This window comes from Aquarana catesbeiana, linkage group LG02 (genome assembly GCF_042186555.1).
Source record: "Aquarana catesbeiana isolate 2022-GZ linkage group LG02, ASM4218655v1, whole genome shotgun sequence".
Classification (NCBI taxonomy): Eukaryota; Metazoa; Chordata; class Amphibia; order Anura; family Ranidae; genus Aquarana; species Aquarana catesbeiana.
The window spans coordinates 28,276,116-28,291,063 of NC_133325.1; the positions used below are offsets into that span (position 1 = coordinate 28,276,116).

The 14,948-nt window shown below is 45.0% G+C and overlaps 1 protein-coding gene and 1 long non-coding RNA gene across 2 annotated transcripts in view; both read left to right on the forward strand.

The window, feature by feature from the left end:
- The window catches only part of LOC141129664 (uncharacterized), a 1,455-nt gene extending 727 nt beyond the window's left edge, over positions 1-728 (forward strand). Inside the window, exon 2 of the long non-coding RNA XR_012241850.1 lies at positions 1-728. This exon is cut by the window's left edge and continues 388 nt beyond it. This is a non-coding gene — a long non-coding RNA (uncharacterized lncRNA).
- Positions 1-14,948, forward strand: part of LOC141126738 (FH2 domain-containing protein 1-like) — a 94,154-nt gene that overhangs the window by 31,489 nt on the left and 47,717 nt on the right. The window lies entirely within an intron of this gene.

A 14,948-nucleotide genomic window follows, 5' to 3' on the forward strand; every position in this document is an offset into this window, starting at 1 on the left:
AGATGAATAGGGAGCAGCGCCTCATTTGTGAGCGCCTATTTGGGGAAACAATCCATAAGGGGCTGCAGGGCACGCTAACACAAAACACCCAACTACATGAGGCAGCCCCCCCTCCTCCTCCTCCTCCTCCTCCTCCTGCCACAACTGAAACACCAGAGCCACAGCCTCAAAAGAAGGCTACAGGGAAGGCTGCAGGGCAGCGTGGAGGAAAGGCTGCAGGGAAGAGAAGAAAATGATGACCTGGGTTCAGTCTGGTCTGACAGAAGACGCAGGCTGTTGTAGGACCACAGTCTGGGGACATCTAGATCATCTGCTGGTGCTGTTGATCTCTGGGATTCTTGGACCAGATTGTGCTCCCTCTTATATGGACTCCTCAAGATCCCAATTTTCTGGTACACCGACTTTTTCCAGCGTTGACTTCCTCTTTATTTTATTTTGACCATGAATAAATGGATATTTTTTGAGTTTAGCAAAAGACTTTATGTGTTTTCTTTGAAATCATTGATTTTACACACAATGTTAAATTAACAAGGGACAACAATCTCATTGAGTTTGAAAAAAAACACACCAAAAATACATTACTAATGTTAATAATGTTCAAGTGGTAAGTCTTGAAAATCCAAAAAATTACGTAACCAAAAACGGTGCTTTGGGTTAACTTTATCTAAAAACTAAAAAATAAACACTATAAAAAAAAAAAAAAAAAAATAATGGGTTCTTTGTGTTAACTTTACAAACCTAAAAAAAATAAAAAAAAAAAAAAATAAATAAATAAAAAGGGGAAAAAGTATTATTAGTATGGAAACATTGTTTTAAAAAGGCATACTATATCATTCATGAGATCAAAGAGAAAAAGAATCCAGAAATCAGTTTGGGAGAACTCTGATTATGAACAGCAAAACACCTTCGTTCTTTAGAGCCTTCGTAAAGAAGAAATAAAATGCGCTGCATTCAACGATCACAGATTTTGCAGCGTGATGAATGTGCTACCTACAATACGAACACTAGTTTTACTAGACCGAGTGCTTCCGTTTAGTTTTTGCTTATGAGCATGCGTCGTTTTTTTGTCCGTCGGACTAGCATACAGACGAGCGGACTTCGGGGTCCGTCGTACTTACGACGTAAAGATTTGAAGCATGCTTCAAATCTAAAGTCCGTCGGATTTGAGGCTAAAAAAGTCCGTTGAAAGTCCGGAGAAGCCCACACACGATCGGATTACCAGCCACCTTTAGTCCGTCAGCGTCCGTTGGACTTTTGTAGACGAAAAGTCCGACCGTGTGTACGCGGCATTAGAGATCCATTGATTTCTCACTAAGTTTGGCCTTGTTGCACTTTTCTCTTCTACCACTAGGTGGCTGGGTACTTGGTGGTACTAGATAAGAGAAGGGCAACGCTAGGTCAGGTTATGGGTATATGGGGTATCTCAGCCAAGCAGGGTTTTCTTGGATCCCTTGGCCTGCTGGGAGAGCCTATATATACGGGTGGAGTCAGGTGATCTATGTTCTGTGCCACCTGGACGGCTGTCTGGGTGGACGTGTGTTGTATTACCCGGGTTCCTCGGCCGGAGATTGGGCCTATCCCGGGCACATCTGGCTGCTAGGCTGTCTGAGGGCCTATCCAGAAGCAAGAGAGCAGCGTAGGGTTGGGATTGCGGGTTGCAGTCCAACCAGAAGTGACGGTTCTGCTGGCCGGAAAACCTGTCGTGGTCGGAGGTAGAAGGGAAGCTTTCGCCAGTAAGGGACCATCCACCTTGTTACCAGGGACCACAGTGAGTAACTGAAGCAAGTATTGGAGCAGTATTCTGACCAACCGGGGATGGTGAAGAATCGGGAAGTTTCAGTGGGTATCAAGTCAGGGACGCAGCCAGCGGAGGTGACGCTTGCAGAGCAGCCTTGTGTGTCAAGCCATGGACTGAGCAGACCAGAAACTTGAGAGGTATCTGGAGTGCCAAGCTAGGGACCCAGCAGAGAAGTGGGGGTGACACTTGAGGAAGATACTACCGTGAAGATTGGAGCTCAAGGGATTCAGTGGCAGTGAATTAGAGGGTCTAGTGAGAGACTGGGAGCTCAGTGGGCGGAAGAACTACAAGGAGCAGTTGTAGTGAAGGAGAAAAGAACAGATGTGGCGTCTTGCTGGATGCCTTTCCCTACACGGTTGTCCTCCTATTGAAGTCTTGGAGTCTGCCAATTGAACTTGCAACTACTTAAGGGTGTCCTGGCCCTAACCCTCTTTTCCCCAAAAAGTTTGTTAAGAGAAATAAAATCTCTTTTGCATTCAAGAAGTGTCTGGCACCCAATGACTTTAACCACCTTGCACCCGTCATGCCTTACAACCCACCATATACAGAAGGATGTCAGCTATCTCTGGCTCTGGAGGTTCTGCGGAGACCGAAGGAGGCCTGGGACCTTGCTACATTAAAATACCGCAATGTAACCACTAGATGGAGCTGGGGGACATACTGTAAGAAATACATACATCTTTGTAATGAGGGATACAATGTAACAATTCTATAGTGCGCTGGAGGGAATTAGCAAAGAGTTGGAACCGATGGTTCTCTAGAATTGCTACGTTGTATCTCTTGTTACCTATGTATTTCCCATGCTCATGAGTTCCATCTAGTGGACATAATGCGGTATTTTATTACTGCCCATACTAGCTCATTATGAAGTACTTACCTTAGATGGAAGCTGTCGCAGTGGTCCCCGTACACCAATGTGACCGGCGATATGTCTCCCGCAGTTATTTCCAAGTTCACAGCTGTGATTGGCATGCGTGTGGGAACCGCCAGTCACGGCTCAGGGCCTTTAGAAACGGCGCGATCGAGATATTTCTTCAGTGCGCATGTGCCGATGACTTCATCGCAAGCGCATATGGTAAATATCTCCTAAACCGTGCAAGTTTAGGAGATATTTACAGTACCTACAGGTAAGCCTTGTTATAGTACAAGTGGTGTAATCGGGGTCTACAACCACTTTAACCACTTCCCGCCCGCCGCCCGTCAAATGACGGCTGGGCAGCGCGGCTCTCATTCTGGGTGGACGTCATATGACGGCCTCCCAGAACAACCGCTCTTGCGCCCCTGGGGGTTTGCATTGTGGCAATCGGTGGTGTGGCGTGTCAGTCTGACACCGCTACACCAAGCTCGGTAAAGAGCCTCCAGGAGAGGCTCTTTACCACATGAACATCCGTAGCCAATCACGGCTGATCACGATGTAAATAGGAAGAGCCGGTGATCGGCTTTTCCTCACTCGCTTCTGACAGATGTGAGTAGAGGAGATCCTGACAGGGGGGGGTCTGTGCTGATTGTTTATCACCACGGCCCCCCCCTCTAATGCCCGCCCAGGACCACCAGGGATTACCACCACACTGGACCATCAGGTATGCCACCCTAGACCACCAGGGAAATGCCAATCAGTGCCTATCGACAATGCCTGCCAGTGCCATCAATGATGCCTATCAATGCCATCTATCAGTGCCGCATATCAGTGCCACCCATAAGTACCCATCAGTGCAGCTTTTCAGTGCCCATCAGTGTCGTCTATCAGTGCCCACCAGTGCCACCCATGAGTGCCCATTAGTGCCGCCTATCAATGCCCACCAGTGCTGCATATCAGTACCACCCATCATTGCCGCCTACCAGTGCCCATCAGTGCCGCCTATCAATGCCCATCGTCAGTGCCACCTCATTGGTGCCAACTTATCAGTGCCCGTCAGTGAAGGAGAAAGCATACTTATTTACAAAATGTTATAACAGAAACAAAAGAAAAACTTTTTTTTCAAAATTTTCTTGTTTTTTTTTATTTGATTAGCAATAAATAAAAACTGCAAAGGTGATCAAATATTACCAAAAGAAATCTCTATTTGTGGGAACAAAATGATCACATGATCTAGGGACCATCCCATTGATTAGCACTCACTCATAAAGAGGGATCAGGAGCGGGTGACAGTTCAGGTGCCGTGCTGGGAGCAGGCCAGTGAGTATGCTCTCAGCACAGAACAGAACAGAGCAGCTAATTGATGTATATATGCAAGAGATAATGGTACAGGGTCTGATCTATGTCAGACATTTGTGAACACAACCAAGAATTGCACGAGCACCAGGAATTAAAAATGCATCCTCTCCGAACTGTTATCTGGGTCCAGGAAATACATGGTGAGCCTGGATGATGGCTGAAAAGAAATGTTGTGTTCACAAATGTTTGACACAGATCAGCCCCCTGCTGCGGCCTCTCAGCTTGTGACTTGCTGCAAAGTGACAACTCTCTGCTCTACCTGGAACTGAACTGACACCACAGTGCCACAGTGTGGTCATTAGCGGTACTTCTCTCCCTGGAATCGACTGTGCAATGCCACCATGTGATCATTACTGGTACTACTCTGCCGGGAACAAGCCGATCTTCACTCTCTCAATCAACATTGACAACGTATTTTTAATCCTTATGGTGATAACATTAGTAAATATTATCATGTTTACATTTCTTCAGGTACTTCCTGGTTTCTGGCCTAAGCAAATAATTTCATACATCCCAGGAGTCTTCAGGAGGGGAGGAGGGGCTTCCTTGGCTAAGCGCACCTTCCTGTATGCATGCCTAAGCCAAGGGCAGATGGATTCCAGGAAGTAAATGCTACATGACTCGTCTGCCCTTATTCAAGCTGGCCACATCTAGAAATGCTGGGGGGGGGGAGGGTTTGCAAGTGATTTCTCAGTAAAATAAAGCATGGAGACATGGATGAATTGGGTTTTTTTTATATTTAAATGCATGATGCAATAAGATAAAAAACCTTCAGTGTGCAGCTCTCCCTAATACTTACCTGAGCCTCATCTCCATCCAGCAAAGTCCATGTGTGCCTCGGCTGTCCAAGATTCTCCCTCCTGATTGGCTGAGACACAGCAGCAGCGTCATTGGCCAATGAGGAGAGAGGGGGAGGGGCCGAACCGCGGCTCCGTGTCTGAATGGGCACACAGAGCTGGGGGTGGGCTCAGGTGTCCCCCATAGCTAGCTGTGGACTCGATGTCCACCGGCAACCTGCAATCACGGTGTACAGAGGCGGAGCGGGGAACTCCCTATTCCCTATTCTGTCTAGTGACCTGTCAGAGATCTTCTATTCCCAGTCATCGGGAACAGCGATTTCTGTCATGTCCCCGGTAGCCCATTCCCCCCTGCAGTTAGAACACACCCAGGGAACACAGTTAACCCCTCGATCGCCCCCTAGTGGCACGGCTTCACTTCCTTATTCCCTTACAGAGGATGGCGGCGGCAGCAGCCGAGAGCTGAAGGACGGATCGGCTTCGGCTGCCGACATGACGGGCTCCCTGCACAGGTAAGTGTCCATATATTAAAAGTCAGCAGCTGCAGTATTTGTAGCTGCTGGCTTTTAATTTTTGTTTTTCAGCGGACCTCCACTTTAATGTGTGATCACATCAAAAGAGTAGTGCAACAATTCGGAGTCACGTAGGACCCCATTGTCAGGCATGTGAAAGGGTCATCACATACCTGACGAAGGGGTCCTATGTGACTCTGAAACATTGCACTACTCTTTTGATGTGATCACGCATTAAATAATTTGCTTGGACGCTTCCTTATTGATCCATGGTGTGCTGGCAAACATTTTCCTTGTGACTTCTAAAGCAGTTCCCAACTGGTTGTTGCTGCAGCACCCAATCCCTTGAGAGCTTTTCCAGGAACGTGTGCGATGGGAATATGGAGTACTACCACTGGGAGAAGGACTCCCATTCAACCCAGGCTGCTGTCGGTGCTCCTGTATCCTTTATATGTCTGGGCTATGGGGTAGAGTGGCAAGATGGAAGCCTTTTCTTATAAAGAAAAACATCCAAGCCCGGCCAAAGCCCGGCCAAAATCATGTGGGAAAATGTGTTATGGTCTAATGAAACCAAGGTTGGACTTTTTGGCCATAATTCCAAAAGATATGTTTGCCGCAAAAACAACACTGCACATCACCAAAAGAACACCATACCCACCGTGAAGCATGGTGGTGGCAGCATCATGCTTTGGGGCTGCTTTTCTTCAGCTGGAACAGGGGCCTTAGTCAAGGTAGAGGGAATTATGAACAGTTCCAAATACCAGTCAATATTTGCACAAAACCTTCAGGCTTCTGCTAGAAAGCTAAACATAAAGAGGAACTTCATCTTTCAGCATGACAACAACCCAAAGCATACATACAAATCAACAAAGGAATGGCTTCACCAGAAGAAGATTAGAGTTTTGGAATGGCCCAGCCAGGGCCCAGACCTGAATCCAATTGAAAAATCTGTGGGGTGATCTGAAGAGGGCTGTGCACAGGAGATGTCCTCACAATCTAAAAGATTTGGAGTGTTTTTGCAAAGAAGAGCGGGCAAATATTACCAAGTCAAGATGTGCCATGCTGAGAGACTCGTACCCAAAAAGACTGAGTGCTGTAATAAAACCAAAAGGTGCTTCAACAAAGTATTAGTGTAAGGGGTGTGCACACTTATGCAACCAGATTATTTTATTTTTTTTATTTTTACTTCCCTCCACCTAAAAGATTTCAGTTTGTTGTTGAATTTGAGTTGTACAGTTTTTAGATCACATTAAAGGTGGAAAAAGTTCTGAAATTATTTATCTTTATCTAATTTTTTTTATATCACTGAAACCTGACATTTTACCACCCAGGGTGTGTAGACTTTTCATATCCACTGTATATCACACACTGACAGACACACACTTATAAATGTAAACAAACATTTAAAAATGTATTAAAACGTGGACGGTGTCAATAGGGCAGAGATTAGTAGTAGTAGATTTATTATTTTTTTTTTTACAGTATTTTTTATTTATAATTCTTTTAGGAGCCCTGTTGGGGGCTTTGGTGAAATAGCGGGGGGGGGGGGGGGGGTCTAAACAAACCTCTGATGTATAAGAGCCCTTGCACACTGGGGCGGTTTGCAGGCGCTATTGCGCTAATAATAGCGCCTGCAAACCGCCCCGAAAGTGCCGCTGCTTTCATTCCAGTGTGAAAGCCCCGAGGGCTTTTCACACTGGAGCGGTGCGCTGGCAGGACGGTAAAAAAAGTCCTGCTAGCAGCATCTTCGGAGCGGTGAAGGAGCGGTGTGTATACCACTCCCTTACCGCTCCTGCCCATTGAAATCAATGGGATGGCGCGGCTATACCGCCGGCAAAGCGCCTCTGCAGAGGCGCTTTGCGGTGGTATTTAACCCTTTCTCGGCCGCTAGCGGGGGGTAAAACCTAACTAATAATAGCGGCGTTTTACCGCCGACGCCGCCCCCCCGCCCCAGTGTGCAAGGGCTCTAACTTTTGCAACAGAGAAAGGGACTGAGGACAGAGATTCCCCAGCCCCTTTCTCTGAAGATTCAGCTGCTTTGCTTTGGACAGTGAATGAATGGGAAGTGCTCTATTCATTCACAAACTGAAGCCTAGTAAACACAGTTATGAATGAACACAGTGGGTGATCTGTACCAATTACTCACTGTGCTCATTCTGAAAAGGAAGCAGCCAGTAAACGCCCCGCCCCCACTGCAGCAGGGGGAATCTATGCCACATGGGGGTGATTAGGGTGTGCCCAGGCACACCCTTTGCGCATGCCTATGATCTGGAGTGACACTAGATTAGGGCTGAAGATCAGGAGGTGTGGGGACTGGTATCCTAGATCTGGAGTGACACTGGATTAGGACAAGTGTGGACTGGTCTCCTGCATCTTGAAAACCATGTTATAAGGTCAGTGGAACAGGACAAGTGTGAACCAGTCTCCTGGATCTGGAGTAATACTGAACTACGAGTGTGGATCAGGAGGTGTGTGGACCAGTCTCCTGGATCTGGAGTAATACTGAACTACGAGTGTGGATCAGGAGGTGTGTGGACCAGTCTCCTGGATCTGGAGTAATACTGGACTACGAGTGTGGATCAGGAGGTGTGTGGACCAGTCTCCTGGATCTGGAGTAATACTGGACTACGAGTGTGGATCAGGAGGTGTGTGGACCAGTCTCCCGGATCTGGAGTAATACTGGACTACGAGTGTGGATCAGGAGGTGTGTGGACCAGTCTCCTGGATCTGGCACGACACTGGATTAGGGCTGTAGATCAGGATAAGTATGGAGGTCTCCTGGATCTGGAGTAATACCATTAGGACTGTGGATCAGGAGGTATGTGAATTGGTCTCCTGGATCTGGAGTGACACTGGATAAGGACAAGTATGGATCCTGGATCTGGGTTTCCTGCCATTTAAAGTTGAAGCTTGGGTCAGGACAGATCTGGAAGTCTTAGCAGGTTTACCTGGACAATGAGGAGTCCTTGTGATGAAGGTAAGTACTGAATGTAGTCAGGAGGGATGAACCTTTCTGGCATTAAGGGAACTGCAAAATTTGCTAACACCTGAGGTCTGTTTGAGGCTCCTGTGTGTTTCATGCATCTCTAAACTAGATGGAGGTTTCTGTCCAGGATTAGCCATTAGATCACATCTTCCTACAGGTGCTCTGTTTTCTATTGGAGTTGCGGGAGGTTTTGGTGCAGGTTTTATATGCCCTAATTTATTTATTTCTTTTATATAACATCAGGACATGTTTAATTTTTGGTTTTCTTCCTAGTCTACATGATCTGGATGTGTATTGCTGTATTATGTCTATTACTGATCACTATGGTTAGTTATAACTGCCTGGCCTGGAGAAATTTGTAGCAGCAGCTACTTGATGGGGTTTTTTTTTTTTTTTTTTTTTTTTTTTTTTTTTCAGCTGTTTATGCCTGTAATTCGGGAAATAATCAGCTGTTTGAATCTGAGGCTCAGGGGTTTGGGCCACCTGGGGGAACCCAGGTTGGGCCATGTGGATGAGAGCTATACATGCACATTTGTTGTAGCGGTGGGTAGGTGCATTGTCATGTGTCAATGTGCATTTTCTTTGTGCGGTGACGTGTTTTTTTGAGTTTAGGATTTGGGCTGGATATAATTAATAATAGCCATTGACCAAGCCTTGTTAATACCCATTGGCAACATATCTAAACTGCACCTTGAATGCATTTTAAAGTATAATAAGTATATAAGGCAAAACCCCAGCCCCCCTTCTTTTTATTTTTTTTCTTGTTTGTGGTGCCCCCCCCCCAACAAATACTGTAGCTGCTGACTTTTAATATATAGCCACTTACCTGTCCAGGGTGCCTGTGATGTCAGCACCCCACCTGGAAATGGGGACAGGTATCCTCGCGCCCCCCAGTCCCCCCCCCCCCCCCCAAAAGTGACATATGTGTTGGGGGTTTTTCCCCAGAAAAGTAAGGGGGAAATCTAACAATGGGGACACTAGTTTTAGTGACCTGGAGGTCCCCAAGAAATTTGCAGGGATTTCCTCTCAATTCCTGATTGGCTATGGGACAGGAGGTGCAGGGATATCTGCAAAATGGGACACAGATGGCAGAACAAAATCTGACAGGGGGTATAACGCTCCCTAAGGCTATGTTTCCACTAGTGCGTCCCCAAAGTCGCGCGATTTTGCCGCGATTTTTTACCGCGATTTTACCGCGACTTTTTACCGCGATTTGAAGCAATGCCTGTATCTATGGACCTCAAGTCGCATCAAAGTGGGACCAAAGTAGTGCAGGGACTACTTTGAAGTCGCTGTGACTTGAAGTCGCACAGATATGAACGGTACTCATTGGAAATCATGGGAAACAATTTGTCATGCGACTTTTCAGTCCCAAGTCGCATGAAAAGTCGCACTAGTGGAAACAGAGCCTTACTCTATCCAAACTGGAGAAAAAAAAAGTTTTGCCGCTGGTTCTACTTTAGGCTCTGTTTCGACTATTGCGTGTTGTTGTGCGACTTGACACATGTGAAGTTGCATGACAAGTCAAAATCCATGTATTTCAATGGTCCCAATTCTAATTGGTGCAACTCATTTCAGAGCGACTCCAAAATAGGTTTTGTTCCGACTTTGGTGAGACTTGTTCTCGCATGGCATGGTTCTCACCGATTGCATGACATCACATCAAAAATCGCATGCTAAGTCGCACTGTAACTTTGGGGGTCGCAATAATGGAAACCTAGCCTTAATCCCATGCTATTGACTTCTTTTGGCCTCACCATACAATAAAATGATGGGAACAAGCATTATTATTATTATTATTATTATTATTATTATTATTATTATTATTATTATTATTATTAGGAACCTGGACGCATGTGTTTTGATGATTGTAATGCCGCGTACACATGGTCGAATTTTTCGACCGGACTGGTCTGACGGACGCCGAGGGACCAAATCCGGCGGACAATCCGACCGCGTGTGGGCTTCACCGGACCTGCAGCGGACTTTTCCCGTCGCAAATCTGACGGACTTTAGATTTGGAACATACTTCAAATCTTTACGTCGTAACTCCACCAGACCCGGAAATCCGCTCGTCTGTATGCTAGTCTGATGGACAAAAAACGACGCTAGGGCAGCTATTGGCTACTGGCTATGAACTTCCTTATTTTAGTCCGGTGTACGTCATCACATACGAATCCGTCAGACTTTGGTGTGATCGTGTGTAGGCAAGTCCATTCGTTAGAAAGTCCGTTGGACCCGTCCAGTCGAACAGTCCAACCGCGTGTACGCGGCATAACACATGCATTTAAAGCGCAATAGTGTAAATGGGTCCTCAAACATCCATGTCTTCATCTCCCACACCTGGGCCGGTTTAGCTGCTCCAGACATCACAGCTAGGTCTGGGACCCATTCAAGAAGTTTGTTACAGGATCAACTTCATGAAGATTTTTAAGAAGGGATTCTTTACAGTAAGAGCAGTAAAGCTGTGCAATGCTTCATCATAGGAAGGTGGAACAATAATGGAATTTTTATAAAATCACTGTATGGCTTTCTTATAACTAGGTCTGTAAGGGGATTTGTAATCTATTATGTAAGTATATGTTAATGATGGAGTCAAAAATTACCCTGTTGCAGAACTGCACCAGATTTTGCGCTGTCCAGTTTTAGTAAATAACCCTAGCAGTGTGTTAATGGCAGGATCACCAGGTGAAAGGGGAAAAAAATGAATGCAGCCACTGCATCCAATGACTGATAAGCTGCAATATGTTTTTTGTACTTTTAGATATGCTTTAACCGCTTCCGGACGCCGCACGCCGACATACGTCCTTACATTGAAGAGCAATATCGTTGTTATGGCAACAGCTAGCTGGTGCTAGTGGTCTCTATGGCGGATTCGCCGCAAGATCACTTTTATCGGTGGCAGGAGAGGGGGGGGCCCCCTCCCGCCGCACTCCGGTGCCCTCCGCCGCTTACTGAAGCTGTCGCCAGTGGCGGAGGTGATCGGATCTTCACCCTTGCTGGGTATGGTGACGAGTGAGGGGAAGATGGCCTCCACCCATCTCCATACCATTGCAGGGCGAAAGCGATGTCAAAACTTCACTTCCGCTCTTAAAGGGCCTTTTTTTTTTTTTTTTTTTTTTTTTTTTTTTATTGCATTTTAGTGTAAATATGAGATCTGAGGTCTTTTTGACCCCAGATCTCACATTTAAGAGGACCTGACATGCTTTTTTTCTATTATGAGGGATGTTTACATTCCTTGTAATCGGAATAAAAGTGACACAATTTTTTTTTTTTTTTTTTTAAACAGTGTAAAAATAAAAGGTAAAATAAATAATAATAAAAAAAAAATAATCATTTTAAATGCGCCCCCTCCCGATGAGCTTGCGTGCAAAAGTGAACGCATACGTGAGTAGCGCCCGCATATGAAAACGGTGTTCAAACCACACATGTGAGGTATTGCCGCGATTAGTAGAGCGAGAGCAATAATTCTAGCCCTAGACCTCCTCTGTAATGGGCGCAATTTTGAAGCATGACATGTTGGGTATCAATTTATTCGGCGTAACATTATCTTTCACAATATTAAAAAAAATTGCGCTAACTTTACTGTTGTCTTATTTTTTCATTTAAAAAAAGTGTATTTTTTCCAAAAAAAGTGCACTTGTAAGACCACTGCGCAAATACGGTGTGACAAAGTATTGCAATGACTGCCATTTTATTCTTTAGGGTGTTAGAAAAAAATGTATAATGTTTGGGGTTTCTAAGTAATTTTCTAAGAAAAAAAAAACAGTTTTTAACTTGTAAGCAACAAATCTCAGAAAGAGACTCGGTCCTTAAGTGATTAATTTCGCTCATTGAGCTGCTTAGGCAAAAATCAGATTGCACCCCTCTTACACAACTCTCTTAATTTCCCCTCCCTATTGACTCGCATTTCACCAAAATGTCCCAATTTTGGGGAAAATTGGGAGAGCAGTCAAGGGTGACAACGTTGCTCTTCCACTTACAGTAAAGTGAGTGTTGTCACCCTTGGACAGGAAGTGTTACTGGTTGGATCACCAGGTGAGAATAAGGGAAAGAAACCTGAAAAAAAAATAATGCAGCCACCATATCTCAGCTGCAAATTGCAATATATTCTATGTTTGCTGGGTTTAGACTTAGACACTTTAACCGCTTCCCGCCCGCCTCACGCAGATATACTAAAAGGGCACGTACAGGCAGAATAACGTACCTGTACATTGCCCTTTAAGAGGCGGCTTGCGAGCGCGCCCGCTGGGAGCTCCGTGAGCGTGGGTCCCACAGACTCAGTGTCCGCGGGATACACATGAACGTCTCACAGTGGGGAAGAACGAGGAAATGCTGATGTAAACAAGCATCTCCCAGTTCTGCCTAATGAAACTGTCACTGATCACAGCTCCCTGTAATCGGGAGCTATGATCAGTGCCTTGTCACACATAGCCCCCCCCCCCCCCCCCTCCCACAGTTAGAATCACTCCCTAGGACACACTTAACCCCTACAGCGCCACCTAGTGGTTAACCCCTTCCCTGCCAGTCACATTTACACAGTAATCAATGCATTTTTAATCGCACTGATCGCTGTATAAATGTGAATGGTCCCAAAATAGTGCCAAAAGTGTCCAATCTGTCTGCCATAATGTCGCAGTCACGATAAAAATCGCTGATCGCCGCCACTACTAGTAAAAAAATTATTAATTAATAAAAATGCCATAAACCTATTTTGTAGACGCTATAACTTTTGCGCAAACCAATCAATAAACGCTTATTGCGTTTTTTGTTTTTTTTCCAAAAATTTGTAGAAGAATACTTATCAGCTAAACTGAGGAAAAAAAAAAAAAAATTATATATTTTTTTGGGGATATTTATTATAGCAAACAGTAAAAAATGCTTTTTTTTTTTTTTTTTTTTTCAAAATTGTCGCTTTTTTATTTTTTTGTTTATAGTGCAAAAAATAAAAACCGCAGAGATGATCAAATACCACCAAAAGACAGCTCTATTTGTGGGGAAAAAAGAACGTCAATTTTGCAAAAAGTGCTCTGGTCTTTGGCCAGCCAAATGGTCCGGGGATGCTATAGACAGTGGAAGACTTGGATTACGTGACCAAAATATTCCTAAGAAAAAGAAAATGACCCCTGAGAGCTATCTCTGACAGCTTGGTCTCTGTGCTTGGGAGCGTGCGGTGAGCACGCTCTTTGCACATAAACATTGGCTGCCCACATTGACACGTGTGTGTGTGTGTGTGTGTGTTTTTTTTGTTTCTTCTCTTAGGCCAAAAGCTGTGATTCAGGCAAAAGGAAATGCCCCTCATGCAAAGCCAAAATGGGATAGAATTGGAAGAAAGCCTTATGAAGCACCTGCATTTCTTCCTTAGTCAAAGAGGAATCGGCTTCTGTTTATGATGACTTGGTTGCTTCAGTCAAAAGGGAGCTGTATGCCACGATTCAGTCATTCCGTGACTCGTTGATTAATCCGACGGCTAGTCAGCCCTCCACATCCGAGTCTTCCCAGGTTTCTCTTTCTGTCCCAGAGAACCCTTCGGAAGGCCCTTCTACCAGGCAATCCCCTGCTCCTTCCAGTGTGGGTTCAGAAGAGGAGGAGGGTGAGGAGACGGAAGTAGCCCCATCTAAATTCAAATTGTCCCTGGAAGAAGTTGATGGGCTTCTTAGAGCCATACATGCTTCCCTTGGCCTAAGTGAAGAAAAGAAGGAACTAATACTGCAGGACCGCATGTACGCGGGTCTAGGTGAACCTAAGGTTCGGACTTTTCCAGTTCATTCTTCTAATTTCAGACTCCATAATGAAAGAATGTCAGGAACAAGAGAAAAAAACTTTAAGACCCCACAAGAGACATTTTCCATTTGAGGAAGACTCCTCTGCGGTATGGAACAAGGTCCCCAGGCTGGATGCTGCCTTCTCCCAGGTCTCTAGATCCACCGACCTGGCCTTTGAAGACATGGGGGTCCTAAGGGATCCAATGGATAAGCGTATGGATCTCTTGCTCAAGAGATCTTGGCAATTGGTCACGTGCAATTTAAAGCCAGCCATGGCCATGACATGCGTAGCCAGGAACCTGGAATATTGGGTTAACCAGCTAAAGACTCATATAGTAGCGGATTCACCCAAACAGGACATTTTGGATTCTTTTTCTACCTTGTCCTCTGCAGTAGCCCATATAGCGGATGGTACTAAACTGTATGATTATTCCGGCGCTACCATGTAGGATAGGAGTAGTTATAGGTGGAACTGCTGCAAGCACCGAATATGGTACAAGCCAAGCCCATACGGTGATAAAATAAGGATAGGGGTTGGTGCTGCACTGTTCCAAAGAAGAGTAGAAAAAATGTGCTGCTAAAGGTAGCAGTACAAATATAGGTAAAGTAAGACTACTGTGATAGAACTTCTATAGAACAGTAGGGTGCAATGTGATAAACCACAATATGCTGCTACAGGTAGTAGTACAAAAGAAAGTGGAATAAATAAATGGTGTTGATGCACCTAAAAATCCAAAATATAAAAATAAAGGCTTACTGTAATAAAATTTTATAGTCCGTGCAATGTGATATAACATAATATTGGGTGAAAATACCAAAGTGCAACGTGCAAAAGTAAATACATAACAGTAAGCTAAGTATAATATTTTCGGAAA